The 19783-nt window shown below is 35.1% G+C and overlaps 3 protein-coding genes across 5 annotated transcripts in view; 1 reads left to right on the forward strand and 2 right to left on the reverse strand.

Annotated features, from left to right (window-relative positions):
• The window catches only part of LOC106134506 (CD63 antigen), a 515731-nt gene extending 514623 nt beyond the window's left edge, over positions 1–1108 (forward strand). The window contains exon 7 of the mRNA XM_060944451.1: positions 1095–1108. The gene's annotated coding sequence lies outside the window, so the exon portion shown is untranslated. The remainder of the gene's footprint in view (positions 1–1094) is intronic.
• Positions 1–19783, reverse strand: part of LOC106141364 (uncharacterized) — a 382952-nt gene that overhangs the window by 325656 nt on the left and 37513 nt on the right. The window lies entirely within an intron of this gene.
• LOC106137109 (putative acyl-CoA-binding protein) overlaps positions 1–19783 on the reverse strand; it is a 347495-nt gene that overhangs the window by 184088 nt on the left and 143624 nt on the right. The window lies entirely within an intron of this gene.

A 19783-nucleotide genomic window follows, 5' to 3' on the forward strand; every position in this document is an offset into this window, starting at 1 on the left:
TTTCCCTTAGTCGCCTTTAAAGACATCCATGGTAAAGAGAGGGACTGGTCTTATTCTATTTCTGTTGATGCAGGGAACCTCATGCGACTTTCTTTATTAAAACTTAATTTAAAATATGTTTTATTAATATTGAAACAAATATAAAAACTATTATTATTAAACTATATACATATAATACATACATATCATCACGTCGATCTATACGAAGAAGGTATATACCTTAATCCCTTGCGGGGTAGACAGAGTCTCAATCTGGAAAAGACTGATAGGCCACGTTCAGCTGTTTGGCTTAATGATAGAATTATGAAATTTTTGTTCTTAATTAATATCAGTTAACTAGATACATACTAATTTTACACACGTCTTTTTTTTGATAGAGCTTATTCCGCTCTTTACCATTTTACTCCCACAAGAAGAACAATATCCCACAGTTTTGAAAAGGTATCGATTAATTGAAGAGCCCTTCATAGGGAAGTATTAACTCTAGTGGTTTGGTGTACAAATATCGAGAACACGGATGTATAGTCATGATCATAGGGGCCGATTTACATATATCACATATATATCCATAGCGGGTTATAGATAGAGCCAACAGTCTTGAGAAACTGAAAGGCCACGATCAGCAGCTTGGCTTAACGATAGAATTGAGATTCAAATAGTGACAGGTTGCTAGCCGATGAAGTATCAAAATTTTATAAACCTATCCGTTAGTCTTTGAAATATCCCTAGAACTTTGATTCTGTGCGTCCGAATACAAATATCGGAGTAGTACACACGGCACAGGAGATACCTGGGCCAGTTCACATACATCAATTAAGGTTGCACAGTTATAAAAATTAAATAAATAAATATATACGGGACAAATTACACAGATTGAGTTAGCCTCGAATTAAGTTCGAGATTTGTGTTACGAGATACTGACTCAACGATACTATTCGAACCCGGGACCTCCGATGTCACTGACAAGCGTACTACCGCTGCGCCACAGAGGCCGTCAGTTATCTCCTGAACCTACCGTACATACGACTAGGATGGCACAAATAGTTGTGCATATCAGTTACTCGACGAGGAAAACATGAATTTTTACTTTAATTTTTACTAGTTCATGTTGTGTCATTTCTGTGACATAATTATTTTATGTACACAATTCAAGAGGGATGTTTTATAAGTACTCTTCATTGTGAATCCTGCTTCATTGTTGCGCACGTGTGGTAGAACTGATGCGTAGGGTTGGTGAATTGCCAATTTTAATTGGCATCATGATAAGAACAAGCTTAACTAGACAAAATGTTTCTTTCAGTTGCCTGTTTGGGTGGAAGAAATCCCTCACAGGGATAAGTCGGCCCTTGTGCATTGTCATTTTTAATGTCTTTTTATGTAGGTACCTACTACTAAAAATTTGTTATGTACAATAAAGTGTTTACAAACAAACAAACTAAATAATGTTTTCTTTGCAAATAATTCGGTGAAAGGTTTGGTTCAGGAGTATTTGAAACTGAATATCCTACATACATACACAATACATATAGTCACGTCTATATCCCTTGCGGGATAGACATATCCAACAGTTTTGAAAAAACTGAATGGCCACGTACAGCTGTATGGTTTAATGATGGAATCGAGATTCAAATAGTGACAGGTTACTTAGCCCATCGCATACAAGAAGAATCCCAAGTATATTACCCTATCTCTTAGTCACCTTTTACGACATCCATTGGAAATAGACAAACTGGTAATTTTTTTAAGGTGCCGGACACCACACGGCAAGTCAGTAAGTAGACATAGTCTAAACTAGACACGGACATCTTAATGCGACTATTGTTAGTAGCTACCGTCGTCTACTAAAACCATTTGAACAATGAACTATTAACAATAGAACAGGCGTTCCACTGTTTTGCGATAATCAGGGAGTTGTGTAAACTTTCCGTATTTCTTTTTTTATCGACCATTCATGTAGAAGATGCCGTGTGGTTCCCGGCACCATTGCAAAAAAGAATAGGACCACTCCATCTCTTTCCCATGGATGTCGTAAAAGGCGACTAAGGGATAGGCTTAAAAACTTGAGATTCCTCTTTTAGGCGATGGGCTAGCAACCTAGTGTCACTATTTGAATTTCAATTCTATCACTAAGCCAAACAGCTGAGCGTGGCCAATCAGTCTTTTCAAGACTGGTGGCTCTGTCTACCCAGCTAGGAATATAGACGTGATCATATGTATGTATGTATGTATGTTCATGTAGAAGTAGCAGAAACGCGGTTGCGCATAAAGGCACCGGTTCGAATCCCACCGCGGCCATGTATGTAAGTATTAATGACTATTTTCGAAGTTATGTACATTAGTTTGATAACTAACCGATTCTCGTACGGTGAGGGAAAACATCGTGAGGAAAACTGCACATTCAGGCAACTGAATGTGTTCATATGATCCAATACGGGTTAGGTTCCCCTGCAAAGGTTACGGAGGTCTGATGGGAGTCGCTTCGTTAAAAAGCCTGACTCACCCAATCCAAGATCCATGGTCAAGAGCTTACCCCGGGCACTACTTCAGAGTGGTGAGGATGCTTCCGGGAATATAGCCAGGAAGAAGTACATACATACATATAATTACGTCTACAAATATCTCTGGAGATAGACAGCGCCAACAGTCTTGAAAAGACTGATAGGCCACGTTCATCTATTTGGCTTTAAGATAGAATTGAGATTCAAATAGTGACAGGTTGCTAGCTCATCGCCTAAAAGAAGAATCCCAAATTTACAAGCCCAACGACCGTGCCGTGTGGTTCCCGGCACCATTACAAAAAGAATAGGACCACTCCATCTCTTTCCCATGGATGTCGTAAAAGGCGACTAAGGGATAGGCTTATAAATTTGGGATTCTTCTTTTAGGCGATGAGCTAGCAACCTGTCACTATTCGAATCTCTATTCTATCATTAAGCCAAATAGCTGAACGTGGCCATTCAGTCTTTTCAAGACTGTTGGCTCTGTCTACCCCGCAAGGAATATAGACGTGACCATATGTTTGTATGTATGTAACCACACGACAGCAGCCAGGAAGAAGTATGTACATATATTATCATTAAACACCTAATTCTTAGCCATGCCAAACGTTTAGATAGTCGTAAAGACAAAAACTGATGAAAGGTACCTACCCAAGGACGCGTTATAGTTGAGCGGTTTAGATAAGATACTTCGTAACCTAACAATGTTTCTGCGTAGGAGTCACTGATAGTGGGTGTATTGTTACAGTAAAAGTCTTTGAAACTGTGCTATTCATAGTATTCGGAATAATATGAGACCATAGAAATGACATATTGTATTTAAAACTAATTTTTTAAAGAAAAAAAAAATAATCAACATCAAAAAGTGCTTACAACGCACGCTTTGGTTTGGTTGACTGGAAAATATCCCAATTGGGATAAATCCGCCATTGTACATATTATTCTAAATCCAATGACTGTTTTGTAATTTGTTATATATAATATTTTTATGTGCAATAAAGAGTTGAAAAACCTTCAAGTAATGGTTTAATTATGTAATGTGATGTAATGATTACTACATCCTAATAAAAAAGAGGATTTTGAAATAAACTACTTAACTGAATGACTGACATATCAAAGTACAGCCCAACCCCATAAAAAAGATTTGAAAGTTTGGCATACATATCATCACATAAGTGTAGGAGTGTACAAAGGAAGTGTTTCCTAAAATTCTCAAGGGACTGGAAATTAACGGGATTTTTCTGTTCACGCGGGCGAAGCCGCAAGTGCACTCTTACAGTCTTATTTTCAAAGTTCTATGGTGCTATTACTCGTATCACTTAATTTACAATTCAGTCGATGTCGTCTCCATGCGGGCGGTATAGATAACAAAGCGATAAATATTCAATAATGATCGGTAAAAATAGAATGTGCTGTAGGAAATTTAGTTTAAGAATCGATTTAGTTCTGACAAGTGATAGCAGTAGTCTTAAAATAGGTTGTAGCTTGCGAGGTTTTTATTTGGGAGACAGTACACATTAGTTAAAATTACTATTAGTAAATAAGCCGGTACTATATTTGTTAAAAGAACACCTATTTGAACTTTTCCTTTAATTACATCCAACTTTGATTTTTATTTTTTTTTATTACATCCATTTTGTCAGCCAATATATTTATATAATCATTTTTTTTTCTTCATGATGGACATGGAGCACATAATATCAGAACAGAAAAAGCAATTTATTACAATAAACAAAATAAAATCGTTATTTAATAAATAGAGCGAACACGACTCATGCCTAAACATAACAACAGCCATAATAAAACCTGTCGGTGTTAAGATTTATTACGTTAAAACACGGAGCTTATCGATAAAACTCTGCAATTTATCGCAATTAGACCAAACTATCGATATCGATCTTATAAAATATCGACGATTGGCACTTCCCTATTGCCGACATGTTTATTGGCTATTAATCTTGCGCCTTCTTCATGAAAACCAGGGTAGATGAAGCAAGACATTGCTGATTGAAGTAAGCCTTTTGGACGATATGCAGGGCAAGATAGAGAATCCAGGGGAAGTATATATATAAATATACGAGTACTATTTAAAAATTTTCATAACTGCATTGAAAAACAACGTCGTTTTTAGAGTTTAGGCTTTGTATATATGTATGTTTGTTATGTGTACAAGTCTATAGGTTTTGAAAAGTGAAAAAAAAAATACACTCCCGATCCCTCCCACACAAGTTGGTTGATTACCTTTTGATGGTAGCTGATAACATACATGCATACAGTCACATCCCTTGCGGGTTAAACAGAGTCTGAAATGCCACGTTCAGCTGTTTGGCTTAATGATGGAACTGAGATATTCCTACAAGAGCAATTCCAAATTTATGAGCCTGTCGTCTATATCCTTTACAGGGTAGACAGAGCCCTGAAAAGACTGATAGGCCACGTTCATCTTTTTGGCTTGATGATTACAGAACCTGAACCTAAATACCCGAGTTAACTGTGCTGAGATTGAGTGTACAATTTCTTATTACGTGACATGAACTATCTTTATTGCCGTGTGGTTCCCGGCACCAATACAAAAACAGAATAGGAGCACTCCATCTCTTTCCCATGGATGTCGTAAAAGGCGACTAAGAGATTGGCTAACAATCTTGGGGTTCGTTTTTAGGCGATGGGCTAGCTACCTGTCACTATTTGAATCTCAATTTATCATTAAGCGAAATAGCTGAACGTGGCCCTTCAATCTTTTCCAGATTGTTGGCTCTGTCTACCCCGCAAGGGATATAGACGTGATTTTATGTATGTATGTATGAACTATCTTTACAAGTAACATGCGAACAGACATGATCTGTGTTTAATAGACTGAGAAGTAATACTGTTTGATACAATGAGTCGCTGACAACGAAGTTCTTTATGGGCTAAGTGGGTTATTTAGTTTGGTAACTTATTTGATTGCTCAAGATTCATAAGTACAATAAATACATTAAAAGTTTCTTTATTCAAACAGAGGCGATGAAGATACACTAGCAGAGAGAGTTGTGGTGTGGCAGTAAGATGTTGTGGATATCAGCTAGTACGTAATAAAGTACATACACACATATAATCACGTTTACCTCCCCTACGGGGTAGTCAAAGCCAACAGTCTCACAAAGACTGAAAGGCCACGTTCAGCTATACGGCTAAATCAGGAATTGAGATTCGAACTTCAACTGTTGTCAAGGAGCTCCTAATAAAAAATCAACGAGTAACCAACTTCCATACATACATACATTCATACATATGGTCACGTCTATATCCTTTGCGGGGTAGACAGAGCCAACAGTCTTGAAAAGAATTCACATTCACCACGTTCAGCTATTTGGCTTAATGATAGAATTGAGATTAAAATAGTGACAGGTTTCTTACCCATCGCCTAAAAAGAATCCCATGTTTGTAAGCCTATCTATATAGCCTTAGTCGCCTTTTACGACATCCATGGGAAACAGATGGAATGGACCTATTCTTTTTTGTATTGGCGACGGGAACCACACGGCATTTCCAAGCATTTAGTTATACCATATTTCTTCACGAATATGTACGTAACTGTACACACTAGTTTTTATATTTTACCAAATAGCTGAACAAGGCCTATCAGTCTTTTCAAGACTGTTGGCTCTGTCTACCCCACAAGGGATATAGACGTGACCATATGTTTGTAGTAGTTTATAATTGCATTGCCCGGTACAGCAGGTCAATCGATAAACAACCCAATTTTATAGTTTACACTAGAAAGTAAAAGTTCAAATATAATTAACACAAAATTTTGTAGTTAGTGCTGAGGTATATAGGGTTGGCAAAGAAAGGAATTCTTCTTCTTACTGGCTATTGTCCCGGTTGCATCATCACCGCTCTGGAGAGGAGCCCGGGGTAAGAACTTGGGCATGAATCCTGGATTGGGTGAGTCAGGTTTTTACATGACCACGGCAACCTATGCAGAGGAACCTAACCCGTATCGGATAATGGTAACACACCCAGTTGCCTGAATGTGCATGTTTCCTCACGATGTTTTCCCTCACCGTAAGAGCATAGGTTAGTATTAAATCTACATAACTTTTAAAATAGTAATTGGCATACGGCCGAGGTCGGATTCGAACCGGTACCTTTATGAGCAAGACCCGTTTTAACCGGGCACCCTACCGATTTGACCACTGACGCTCTTCTACTGAAGAAAGAAATTCTTCTTTAATGGTAAACTTTAGTCTAACCGCGGGGATAGTAAAAGTCGATGATGGGATAAGCTAAAAGCAGCATATGCCCGTCATTATTTACTTCTATCATTCAACCTCTGGCAAAGTATATTTTGGATTACATTGATATTATAAGTCACTGCGTATACAGAGCCTTCCGTATGCAGGTGGAAGGATATATTCAAAGACTTTTCTTATCTAAGATCTTATAGAAAATCTGAATTGAAGTTTGTTTCTTCTATCATACCAACCTTAGCCCACCGTAGGCGTGAGAGCCGGTACAGTTACCCGCAATATTTACTATCACAACAGCAGACGTCGCCCACGCATTCTCAATGGATGTCGCAATATACACTTTTGATAGGTCTTGACACTTTGAATTAAGCATAATGAACTCGTAGGAAAAATTAAAAGACCTGACCATACTCATTTCTCTGTAGAAAAGTTTAAATCAGGTTTTTACACGAAGCGACTCCCGTATGATCTCCGGAACCTTTGCAGGAGAACCTAACTCATATTGGATTATGATTAAAATTGCACTAAATAAATATGCCTATTCCCTTTGACGCCTTAGGACATCCACGCAAAAGAGAAGTGTTTCTAATGTGCCAGGAAAGAGACAGACCACTGGGCAAGCATCCTTTTCCTTTTGACGCCTTTTACGATATCCACGTGAAAAGAAAGTGGTTCTTATGTGACATAGACCACGGGGCTAGCATAACACGCGCGAAGCTGTTTTTTATCGCACAATAGACTATCGCTGTTTCGCTTTTTATTATGACGTCTAAATTTCTAGTCGTCACTTGGAGTAACCAAGTATCAAGACCATCAAACCACGCTACAACACGGCCGCCGGCTTGTCTCGGGAAATGGTTGCTATAAATGTGTAGGTAAGCTAAACTGTTATTTCCATGTAATTCGCTCTTATTGCCATGCCGTGTGGTTCCCGGCACCAATACAAGAACAGAATAGGAGCACTCCATCTCTATCCCATGGATGTCGTAAAAGGCGACTAAGGGATAGGCTAACAATCTTGGGGTTCTTTTTTAGGCGATGGGCTAGCAACCTGTCACTATTTGAATCTCAATTTATCATTAAGCCAAATAGCTGAACGTGCCCATTCATTCTTCTCAAGAGTGTTGGCTCTGTCTGCCCCGCAAGGGATATAGACGTGACCATATGTATGTATGTTCGCTCTTATTTCGTCTGTCTGTTTGATAGATAGAATAACCTTTTCTGCGCATAAAAAATTTTATATTTTATACATTACCTTACGCCTTAATATAATGTGTAATAAAGCGTAAGGTAATGTACAAAAGGCGGCCTTAATGCATTATGCAATCACTTCCAGGCAACCCCTGTTTTTATATCACAAAGTTTAATTTATTAACGAGCAAACGCGGCCTGTCAGTCTCTTCAGGATCATTGACTCTGTCTACCCCGCAAGGGATATAGACGTGACTATATGTATGTACGTATGTACGAGCAAACATTTTATGAAGATCTCCTATGTCTTAAACAAAGTATTAAAATATTTGTTGATTAACACAAACATTATTTGTGTAATTTTGCCAAAATAACGGCTGGTTAATAACTGAACGTGGCTGGTCAGATTTATAAGACTGCTGGTTCTGTCTACCCTGCAATGGATAGAGACGTGATTATATTTGGCACGGTGCTTTACTTTCGTAAGAATTTCTAGAAAAATAATAATTACTCTTGAAGATTTTGTCCAGTCTGTCTCTGCGCAAAATATCATCAAAATCGTTCGAGCAGTTTTGAGTTTTACTTCTCCATTCAATATTATGTATACATCATACCTTATAATCACGTCTTTATCCCTTACGGGGTAGACAGAGCAAACAATCTCAAAAAGTCTTAAAGAACTCGTTCAGCTGTAAGTATAGCTAATGATGTAATCAAGATTCAAATAGTGACAGGTTGCTAGCCCATCATCGCCTTAAAGAATATTATAACACTATTAAGTACTTCACAAATTAATTAGATTTTTCTTCATTTAAAAGGCAAACATTTTTGGACTTTTGCTATAAACTTTTCTAAGTAGGAAGACATATAAATAGAACACTTTTAAAAGCATAAAACGCATAATGACTGACTGAAGTAAGTTGTTGTAGCGATGAACATTTATGATGACGAATTAATGATCTCTCGTCAGACTGACAGACAGGCGTCCAAATGTTAATATATTTGTTGCGTGTGCGCATATTTGTGACGTAGCATTGACGTGGTATCGTACGACAAAATAAAACATGTTTACATTAAACTATTACGCTTCAAGATGATATAATTAATTAAAATGTCAGTAGTGCAATTAATATCGGATCAATTGATTGTTTTGTTTGCGCAAAAGAAACTTATAATCTCTCGTCTTGTTTTAAAATGACGCAAATTTATACACTGTAAACTATTAAAATCGTTTACAAATTAACTTAAAATAGTTTAACGCCATCAACAATTAATGTAACTATGTACTACTTAAAATAATAAACTTAAAGAAAGACATTGTAATTATTGTAAACATATAGCTACTGAGTCTCAGTTAATACCAAAACTCGAAAAGACTGATAGCCAGCTAATACTGGCCTATCAGTCTTTTCGAGACTGTTGGCTCTGTCTACCCCGCAAGGGATATAGACATGATTATGTGTGTGTGAATAAAGCTATCCATGGCAATTATCTAACGTAAAAATACCGGATAGCTTTTAAAATACATTGCTAGCAAGCATAATTTACCAGTACTATAATAATCCTATTTCGCAACAAAATTTATATGTACATACTCCATAAATCTGATAAATACTACAAATAAATATTGTTTGCCATTCCATACAAACTGAGCAATAAGCTGATGCAACATAAATGAAATTTATAATAAAAAAAAAAATTAAGAAGTCGATGCAAAAATAGTAACCCTGAAAATAATTCCTGTGCCATTTTCCGATGTGGCAATACTTGGCAATCTTACGTAATTCGATTAGCCGACTGTAACGTAACGGCTTTAGTTAGATTAAGATGTTTCCAGCTCGTTCAATAAACAATATACCTAAATCTTGAGATTTTCGACGCAATATATTGGCATTATAAAACGATGTCTGTGATGTTATGAGTTTTTAATCTGTGGAACTTTATGGATTTCGTAAACTATATTCCTGAGGTGACAAATGATAAATAAGTGTTTTCGGTCGGCATTTTGGTGGTTTGTGTGTGTGTGTTTTTTTTTTTATTTGGTTATTTAGCTACGTTTAATCTAAATTAAACGTATACGTACCTTACCAAGTAAAGATATTTATTTCAATAACGAAAGATTTTTTTTATACTAAGTAATTTTTTGTTTTTTTTTTTAATCCTATTTTACTCAAGTTTGATTTTAGAACAGACCAAGTCTGAAACAAGTCTGGACCAACATAGGTAGGTAACTTAATAAGTTACACAATCCAATTTAGTTTAAGTAGTGTTTATTTTCGATTTATTTCTTGATTTCATTTTAGTTTTTAACCATAACATCAAAACCGACTATTTTTGACAGAAAGAAACATCGAAGACTATTTTATTTATAATATTTATTATGAGTTCTAAGATGTGGGTCACACAATCCCGTTTCGTTTAACAACTTTTTAATTTACGACAGTTTCGGGTGCTCAGCTTACAATTTATTATTTGCTCTGGAAACCACTTAGCAACTTTATGTCGTTTTCTTTAATGCACCGTGAAATATTTAAGTCTCAGATTTATATGTATACTTTTACTAAATTTTGTTAGAACGCTAACTGCTTTATTCCTTATCCTATCCTTATTTATAAATAGAGCATACATACATAATTATATAGAATCATGAAATCAGGCGTCTTTCTCAGAGAGGTAGGCATAGACTACATCTTTCCACTTGCCAATAAAGATAGACTTTATCCACGCTCTCTTCATTCAAGCTTTCAATAATAATAACTCTAAATTACAAAAGAAAAACATTTGCAGAAAATATTTTAGTATAATTTTTCAAACATATATTTTTTTCTTAAACTTTAGAAACTTTAAATTAAATCGTAACTCAAACGTTGCTTTAAAGAAACTAACGTAACACACACTCACAACGCAAGAAAAACATAACTAGAAACTGCAAAATGAGGTTATCTACCAAAACAATTACAATCGATACAACGATTCTACAATCGGACAGTATCGAGTCTCGATGCCCCACTTGTTTTGGCAACAGTCGGCGGACACCGACCGCACAGTTCAAGTTCGATGCCAAGGCGAGATAAGCCGGTGCATTTTTATCTATATTTTTTGCAAATTATTCAGAGTTTCGCTTAATTTTGTCGTTCTGTGAATGAGTTTGTTCATTGAATGTTTGCCAGAATATTTTAGTACCTACCTACTGAAGGTTTATGAGAATTTTACATTGACATACATACTTTACGGTCACGAAATTTAGTTTGAATGTAGTTGGGAATAATATTTTACCTACCAAGTTAATAAGGACTTTCGTCCAGGCTTTCCCCTTAGAAAATTCACCTTGTATAATGAGTTGCTTAGTTAACCGGCCTTTATTTAATTCAATAATAATAAATCTACCTATTTTTAATTCTGGTATGACCAAACAATTTCAGCATATATTTTTTTTTATTCCAGCCAGTTTATTTTAATTCTTTCACATCACACACGTTGTTTTATTGATTTGATAACATAACATTCTAATCGAGTAAAACTAATGGTAGGTACCTTACACTTTTAAAATTTTAATCGATTAGAATGACAGCTCATCATTTATATGAACATGAAGAAAAAGCGACAAAATCGAGCAATCATAAAATTCGATCATGCGCCAATCCACTGCAATCTGCAGATGACAGGAATCGAAATAATAACGGGCATTATTCCGATTTCTGTGCATCGGTATTAGTTTTAAATAGTCTATGTCTGTGTGTTGTAGGTTGAGTAATAAATGATTTTTATCATATGTTGGGTATTAAGGAAATGAATTCCGCTTGGCAATCACGCCACTACCGGCGTAGGTCGACAACGTGCTGATTTGGCAAGGGATCACAGTTCAAGTTCACTACAATGCCAAGCTGTTATCAATGGCTGCAGTTGTTACGTAACGGTCAGTTTATACAAAGAACAATGCTTACTAAAAATGTTATGTAGTATACAATATATATATATATATATACGACATAACATTTTTAATTTATTTTATCTTGAACGTTTCGAATCATGTTACAATGATCCGAGCTAAAAGGGAGGTACATTATGTGCGCGTTAAATACCTGTAAAAAGTAAAATTTTATTATACTATTTACAACGCGAAATTTTAATATCAGTCAGTCAGTCGTAACTTTTTAATTGATCGTAAAGAATTTGGGATTCGGCCGTAGCTTCACTACGTGAGAATTTTGGGATTTTAATCAATCACACATTTTATAAATAACATCACATAAATTAATACAGTTTTAAAATTGAAATTACCTAGTTCTTATTTCCAAAATTTCTAAACGAATTAAGATGATTTTATTATATTGTGTAGCTTTTATTTTTAGACAAAAAATAAGATATTTATCATTAAAACGTCATTCGATCATACTATTTCTAAATTTTCCCTTTGGAACAAACAAATCTAAACCAAAAAGAAAATAACTTTATTAATGCCTTTTTATTCTCTACTGGATGGCCGTCCGCGACTTCGTCCGCGTGGAATCAATCCCGCAAGAACTCCGGGGTAAATAGTAGCCCATATGTTATTCTGGGTCTTCAGCTACCTACATACCTATCAAATTTTACCGTAATCGGTTCAGTCATCAAACAACAAAACATCCATACTGACGTCCTGACATACTCACACACTTTCGCATCTATAATATTAGTTCCTACTAATCTCTAAATTTCATATCTCTATTTTATACACTCAACATTTCGTATTCATGATCGGGGCGCGTGGTCTAATCTGATTTAACCGTTAGCTAAATGGCCGATGGATATATTATGCGCGTATCCTTGACCAACATTATACTTAACAGGTATTGTGACATCTCTATATTATGCAAACATTGGTTAATGAGGACGTCTCTCATTATAATTATATAAAGCATGACCGTAGAGCATTATACATTGAAAAGTGGAAAGTGGTAATGATTCTATCTTGACCAAATCATGTAAACATTACCTATTCTATTCCTGTCTTTAAACTGGTATCTTCTTTCACATCATTATGGAAAAGAGATTGAATTCGACTTTTTCTAAAATGAGAGAAGCTAATTATAAAGTATTCTCACTCCTACTTCTAACTCCAACCCCGGCAGCATGGCACGCGCTACACATTATTTATCGCGCGAAAAACTATCGCTGTTTCGCTTTTTATTATGAAATGAAACGGGACAGCGATAGTTTTACGCGAGATAAAAACGACGTCGCGCGTGACATACTACAAAGGTTTGTCGATGATATTTTCTCCACTTTGCTTGGTTTTCAACATCCAAAATTGTGAGTTCATTGACCCGAATATTATCCCACAAGGAATTTTGGGTTACCCCGTCTACCTAGAGTCTAGCTGAGAAAATAATCTTATCGTAATTTTGGTCTTGACTAACATTTAACGCAATAGCAAATTTGATATTACAATAAGTTGTTAAGTTGAAATTGTTTATGCAAATTAGGCTATTATCTAGTCTAGATCACATCTGACATTTCCACATACCTTTTCATTTAGCAATCTGACCAAACTGACCTAGGTGTGGAGGTAAAAATTAGGTAAGTAACAAATCAAATCATGACGTCGTCGTGGCGAAAGGTCAAGACTACCCGAAGCCGACGAGCTTGCATGGAAAGAGTTATGAATGTGGATGAAGCGAAAGAAGTATGCAGTATATATACATCCTACTACTATTATATATATATATATATATATATATATATATATATATATATATATATATATATATATATATATATATATATATACATATATATATAATACCTACTACTATTTTATATATATATATATATATATTATAAAATAGTAGTATATTCATATATATATATATATATATCCTACTACTATTATAAAGGCGAAAGTTTGTATGGATGTATGGATGTTTGTTACTCTTTCACGCAAAAACTACTGAACCGATTACCATGAAATTTGGTATGTAGGTAGCTGAAGACCCAGAATAACACATAGGCTACTTTTTATCCCAGAGTTCCCGCGGGATTGCTAGGGTTTCCATGCGGACGAAGTCGCGGGCGGCCTCTAGTATATATATATATATATATATATGTATATATATGTAGATATTCATATGTATATATATATATATATATATATATACTAGCTGTGCCCGCGACTTCGTCCGCGTGGAATAGTTATTTTGGGCATCATATTTATTTTTGCAAACATCCTCCTCGGCTTTATCAATTATAGGGTCACGCGGTCACGCGTATTAGAAAGAACGCTGGTTCGCCGTATTAAATGTTTCGCTGCAAATTGCTTATAACGACTATATCTCAAAACCTATTCGTCTGATTTATATACTGTAAATGGCAATTTTAGTCTACATGAAAAGCCGAAAGTAATAAATATATTTATTTGGATAAGGATTAATACTGAATTAAAGAAAATTGGTTTCAAAATAACTTATAATGAAAAAATAATCTTAAAAATGAACATAAAAGTGGTTATTGTAAGTAAACCTTAAGAGATAGATATATGCTCTCGCGGACTTTTTTGTGGCAAAAAGTGAGTACTTCACATCTTTAGTACATTGTTTTACTATATCTTTGTTGGTTTGCGCAGCGTTCGCGTGGAAAGCTCGCAGATGGCCGACTCATTCAACTTTCACCTGCATTGTTGACGTTTCCCGTAGGAAATCCGGGATAAAATGTAACCTATAGCCTTCCTCGATAAATAGACTATCTAACAGTGAAAGAATTATTCAAATCGGTTCAGTAGTTTCTGAGATTAGCGCGTTTAAACAAACAAACAAACAAACAAACAAAACAAACTCTTGAGCTTTATAATATTAGTATAGATAAGTGTATATATACTGCATACTTCTTTCGCTTCATCCACATTCATATATATTATAGTAATTTAAAAGTATTTTCTATGTAAGTATATAGGTAACGTTGAAGTGCCCGTCTAGAAAAGCGTGATACACAAGTTCAAATCCGCTATGTATAAATTAGTCAAAGAACTAAAATTAACTAAGATAAGGCATTCCTTATCAACTTTCCTATAAAGTCCCCGACAACATCATGGAAGCATAAAATTATGTCACTGAGATATAATTAAACACACAGACAAATACCATATCCTCTATAACAGAAAAACAAGGTAACTGACCTATCATAACAAGCATTGTGCGTGTAACTACGCCTACCTTGTTATTTTTTAGGGTTCAGTACAGATAATTTCGTTGGCCGTCCCCAGTAGCATAACACGCGCGACGCCGTTTTCATCGCGCGTAAAACTTTACCCGTCCCGTTTTACGTCATAATAAAAAGGCGAAACAGCGATAGTTCATCGCGCAATCAAAACGGCGCGGCGTCGCGTGTGGCATGTTAGGGGGCATTTTTATTTTTTTGTCGATTCGTCTATTTGTCTCTGATATTTTTTCTCGAAATCGTAGCATTGAAGTATGTATCGAATGTTCATGCCAATGATTTTGGCATTTTAAAACAAAACTGTTTTTTTTTCGTAATTTTTTTTTTACACCAAAATTCAAATTTCAAACCTAATATAATATTTGTCATAGGTTTTGGTTGCACAACATTGGCTCACGTCAAATTAATAACTAAATAATACATTTTACAGTTATAGAAGAGATTAAAGTCTAGTTTACATGGAATTTCCCTAGAAGTTCCTTCCTTTCCCTGAAACTAGATCCTACAGCGCATTAAACCGAATAAATCTGGATATAAGTAAAAACTGTAAAATTAAACGGATTTTCCTATTACCAAAATTTGAATAATCGATTATCAAACAACCTACAATCTTCATTTATTGTTTATAAAGTACATTTCCGTACAAGGAACCCACCGTGCGCGCGTCCAACCTCTCTTGACAGACTTTTTTATAGTTTCGTCGTTTGTTCGCGCTTATAGCCCTGTAAAACTGATAGGTACTATAACTGTAGTTGCAGTCACGCCAGCTGCTTGCAGGTGAACGTTGAACTGGCAATTACCTTCATTCATGTGAAATGCAAGCTTTGCCATTATTTCCTCATGAAATCCATTAATTATTGTTGAATTTAATGTTCCTTAAGTGTGCTTCCGTGGTAGCTACAATGTTTATGCACGCGACTGATAATGAATTTAAAAAGAGTGGCACAGGTCCTAAAAATACTTAATATAACCATCTCTTCTGTTCATAAATACATATAGTCACGTCTATATTCCTTTGGGGGGTAGACAGGGCCAACAGTCCCGAAGAGACTGACAGGCCACGTTCAGCTGTTTGGCATTATGATAGAATTGAGATTCAAATAGTGACAGGTTGCTAGCCTATCGCTAAGTTTAAAGGCCTATCCCTTAGTCGCCTCTTACGACATCCACGCGAAATGAGATTGAGTGGTCCTACTCTTTTTTATATTGGTGCCGGGAACCACACGTGTATTTTCTGTTCGCCTTATGGATAGAGGGAGATGGAAGATTACAGATGTGCCTTGTCGACGTTAGTGACTAGTGTAACGTTTTATGTAATTTTTAAAACGTATCTATATATATATATATATATATATATATATATATATATATATATATATATATATATGTACAAATACTTACCTTATCTCGATATATATATATATATATATGTATATATATATATATATATATCGAGATAAGGTAAGTATTTGTATATATACATATATATATATATATATATATATATATGTAATTTGTTATATGTTACAATTTGTCGGCTATGATGTAGGTAGTAAATATTTAGCAATCCTGCACCTTATACCTAACATTCAAATACCAAGACCATAAACTTTGCCATTGCAACACAGTTGCAATCACAAATCGCAACCCGAAGTATGTAGTGCGAATAAATCGAGTGATACGGACTCGATATTAGAGCAAGATCCCAGAGCCGTAAGACACAACTTATTTTCTAAAGAATGGATCTTTCGATTCTCAGTAGTCTTTCATGTACTTTTAATACCTGCATGTTTGTGAGACTTGCCCGGTGACACCTGCGCAGGTACCAGGCGAGAAAGGTAACTAAAAATCACAGTTACTTAACTTAAATTTTTATGACTGATTTTTATATATATTTTATAGACTATTACTCTGAAGTCATATCAGAGAAGTCAGACGCTTTCCATGCGCCAAAACTTTTGTCAGACGCTTTAAAGCTCTATCAAAAAAAAATTAACTTAATTTATTTTTAAATGTCTGACTTTTATATATGTTATTCAGATAACTATTACAAAGTTGTATTAAATCAGTCAGACAGTTTGTAATGACCAAACACCCCTTAAACACAAGAATTACTCAGCCTCGAGTATGAGCGCGATAGCACAATGCGCATGCGCGTCAGAGTAAAATATCTAATATTTGAAAAGTACTTACTGTTTTCAATTTCATATCTTTGCATATCTATTCAAATACGATGAAATTTATAATTAAAATAATAATTAATCATTTTTAAAATAATATAATATATTGCATATAAATAGGGGAAAATGAATTTTTTTGTAGCAATAGCCTTTCAAAAAGAATGATTTTTATTTTATTTAAAAAAATATATCTATTATAATAATTTCAATAAAAAAATAATTAATTATGATTAATCAATTGAATATTTATTTTATTGTCTTTTTATCATCTTCATCATCAAAATAATCATTTGAATTTTCATCATTTATTAAATCTCTATACTGTCCACTCAAGTCATCGTCCTCATCATCAGATAGATTGTCGTTGCTGGCAGAATTTTCCGTAAAAATAAAATCATAAACAATTAAAAAATAGTATAGTAATAGTAAACCTATAACATATAAATATAAGTGAAAGGCGACTAAGGGATAGGCTTACAAACTTGGGATTCTTTTTTAGGCGATGGGCGAGCAACCTATCACTATTTGAATCTCAATTCTATCATTAAGCCAAATAGCTGAACGTGGCCATTTAGTCTTTTCAAGACTGTTGGCTCTGTCTACCCCGCAAGGGATATAGACGTGAGCATATGTATGTAGTCTACTTTAATTTCGACACTACCGCAACGGCTTCGATGGTCCAGTGGTTAGCGCATGAGACTGTGAAGTTGGCGGTCCGAGTTCGAGCCCCAACAATAACAAGATATTATTATTTTTTATTAAAAATGTTTTTTTTTGTGTTGTTTGAGTATTTATTAAAAAAACTGAAATCAAAATACTACATATAATCATACGGTAAAAATATTTTGTCTGTACATTTAATATTTTGACTGAAACAAATAGAGATTTTTTTTTTACATTTTTTGTCTGTCTGTCTGTATCAGACTGTATGATTAAGATTCAACTCGAACTTTACGCGGACGACGTCGCGGGCAACAGCTAGTATGCAATATATTATATTATTTTAAAAATGATTAATTATTATTTTAATTATAAATTTCATCGTATTTGAATAGATATGCAAAAATATGAAATTGAAAACAGTAAGTACTTTTCAAATATTAGATATTTTACTCTGACGCGCATGCGCATTGTGCTATCGCGCTCATACTCGAGGCCGAGTAATTCTTGTGTTTAAGGGGTGTTTGGTCATTACAAACTGTCTGACTGATTTAATACAACTTCGTAATAGTTATCTGAATAACATATATAAAAGTCAGACATTTAAAAATAAATTAAGTTAATTTTTTTTTGATAGAGCTTTAAAGCGTCTGACAAAAGTTTTGGCGCATGGAAAGCGTCTGACTTCTCTGATATGACTTCAGAGTAATAGTCTATAAAATATATATAAAAATCAGTCATAAAAATTTAAGTTAAGTAACTGTGATTTTTAGTTACCTTTCTCGCCTGGTGCCTGCGCAGGTGTCACCGGGCAAGTCTCACAAACATGCAGGTATTAAAAGTACATGAAAGACTACTGAGAATCGAAAGATCCATTCTTTAGAAAATAAGTTGTGTCTTACGGCTCTGGGATCTTGGACTATATCCTTTATCGATAAATACAGAGAGCGGCGCAACACTAAATACACTGCAGTAATCACAGACATAATCAAGATAGATCTTTATTTGAAGTGCCCAATTCCGTGGCAATGCGACTAATCTTTTCGAAACTGTTTCATATTATATAAGTAATTGTTATTAACCCAAGTCTAAAAATGCATGACAGCACTATATTAAGATGTATTAGTATAACATACCGAAAAAGTAATGTTTTGCTCTCTTCTCATGATACCTGTGGCTTTTTAGGTAAAACGTCGCAGGTAAGATAGACGAGAGATAATTTAAAGATCCATAGAATAACTACATCAAGCTTTATAAGGACTACTTTAAGATGGCATAGGTTTAGCTTAGTAGTAGCAGTAGTAGCACGAGAGCCAGCAAGTAGCCGTCAGAGGATAGCGAGCTACTTAACTTGGTGAGCGCTGTAGTGGTCCATCGCGCTTTATAGGGCTCCCGAGCTGTGAAGAGAGGCGCAGGGCAGACCGAACCCGCACGACGTCACATAACATCTTAACCTTAACAGAACAGAGATACTCACATAAATAGATGCTTATAAAATATAAATGTCGTGCTGATGTAGGTCCTCCGGTAGAGATCGACCTGGGTCTCCTGCGGTCAAGCATTTTCTTTCCTTTGATTTTGCTTTTGACTAGGATTTGACTTTACAAAAAAAAAACCAAAGACGTTTGATTTTCAAATAGGCGATATCTAGCTAGCTGTATATCTGTGACACTTACCAAGAGACACGTGCTTTCGAATTTAGAACAATTGCAAAACCAATTTAATTTGAACTTCTTCGTTTCTCAAAATACCGGCAAAATTGGGTCATCCCGGTGAAAAAGGTAACAGACTGAGAGCTTCAAATAAATTGGACGTCAAACATTGAAAT

This window comes from Amyelois transitella, chromosome 5 (assembly GCF_032362555.1).
Source record: "Amyelois transitella isolate CPQ chromosome 5, ilAmyTran1.1, whole genome shotgun sequence".
NCBI classification, from domain to species: Eukaryota; Metazoa; Arthropoda; class Insecta; order Lepidoptera; family Pyralidae; genus Amyelois; species Amyelois transitella.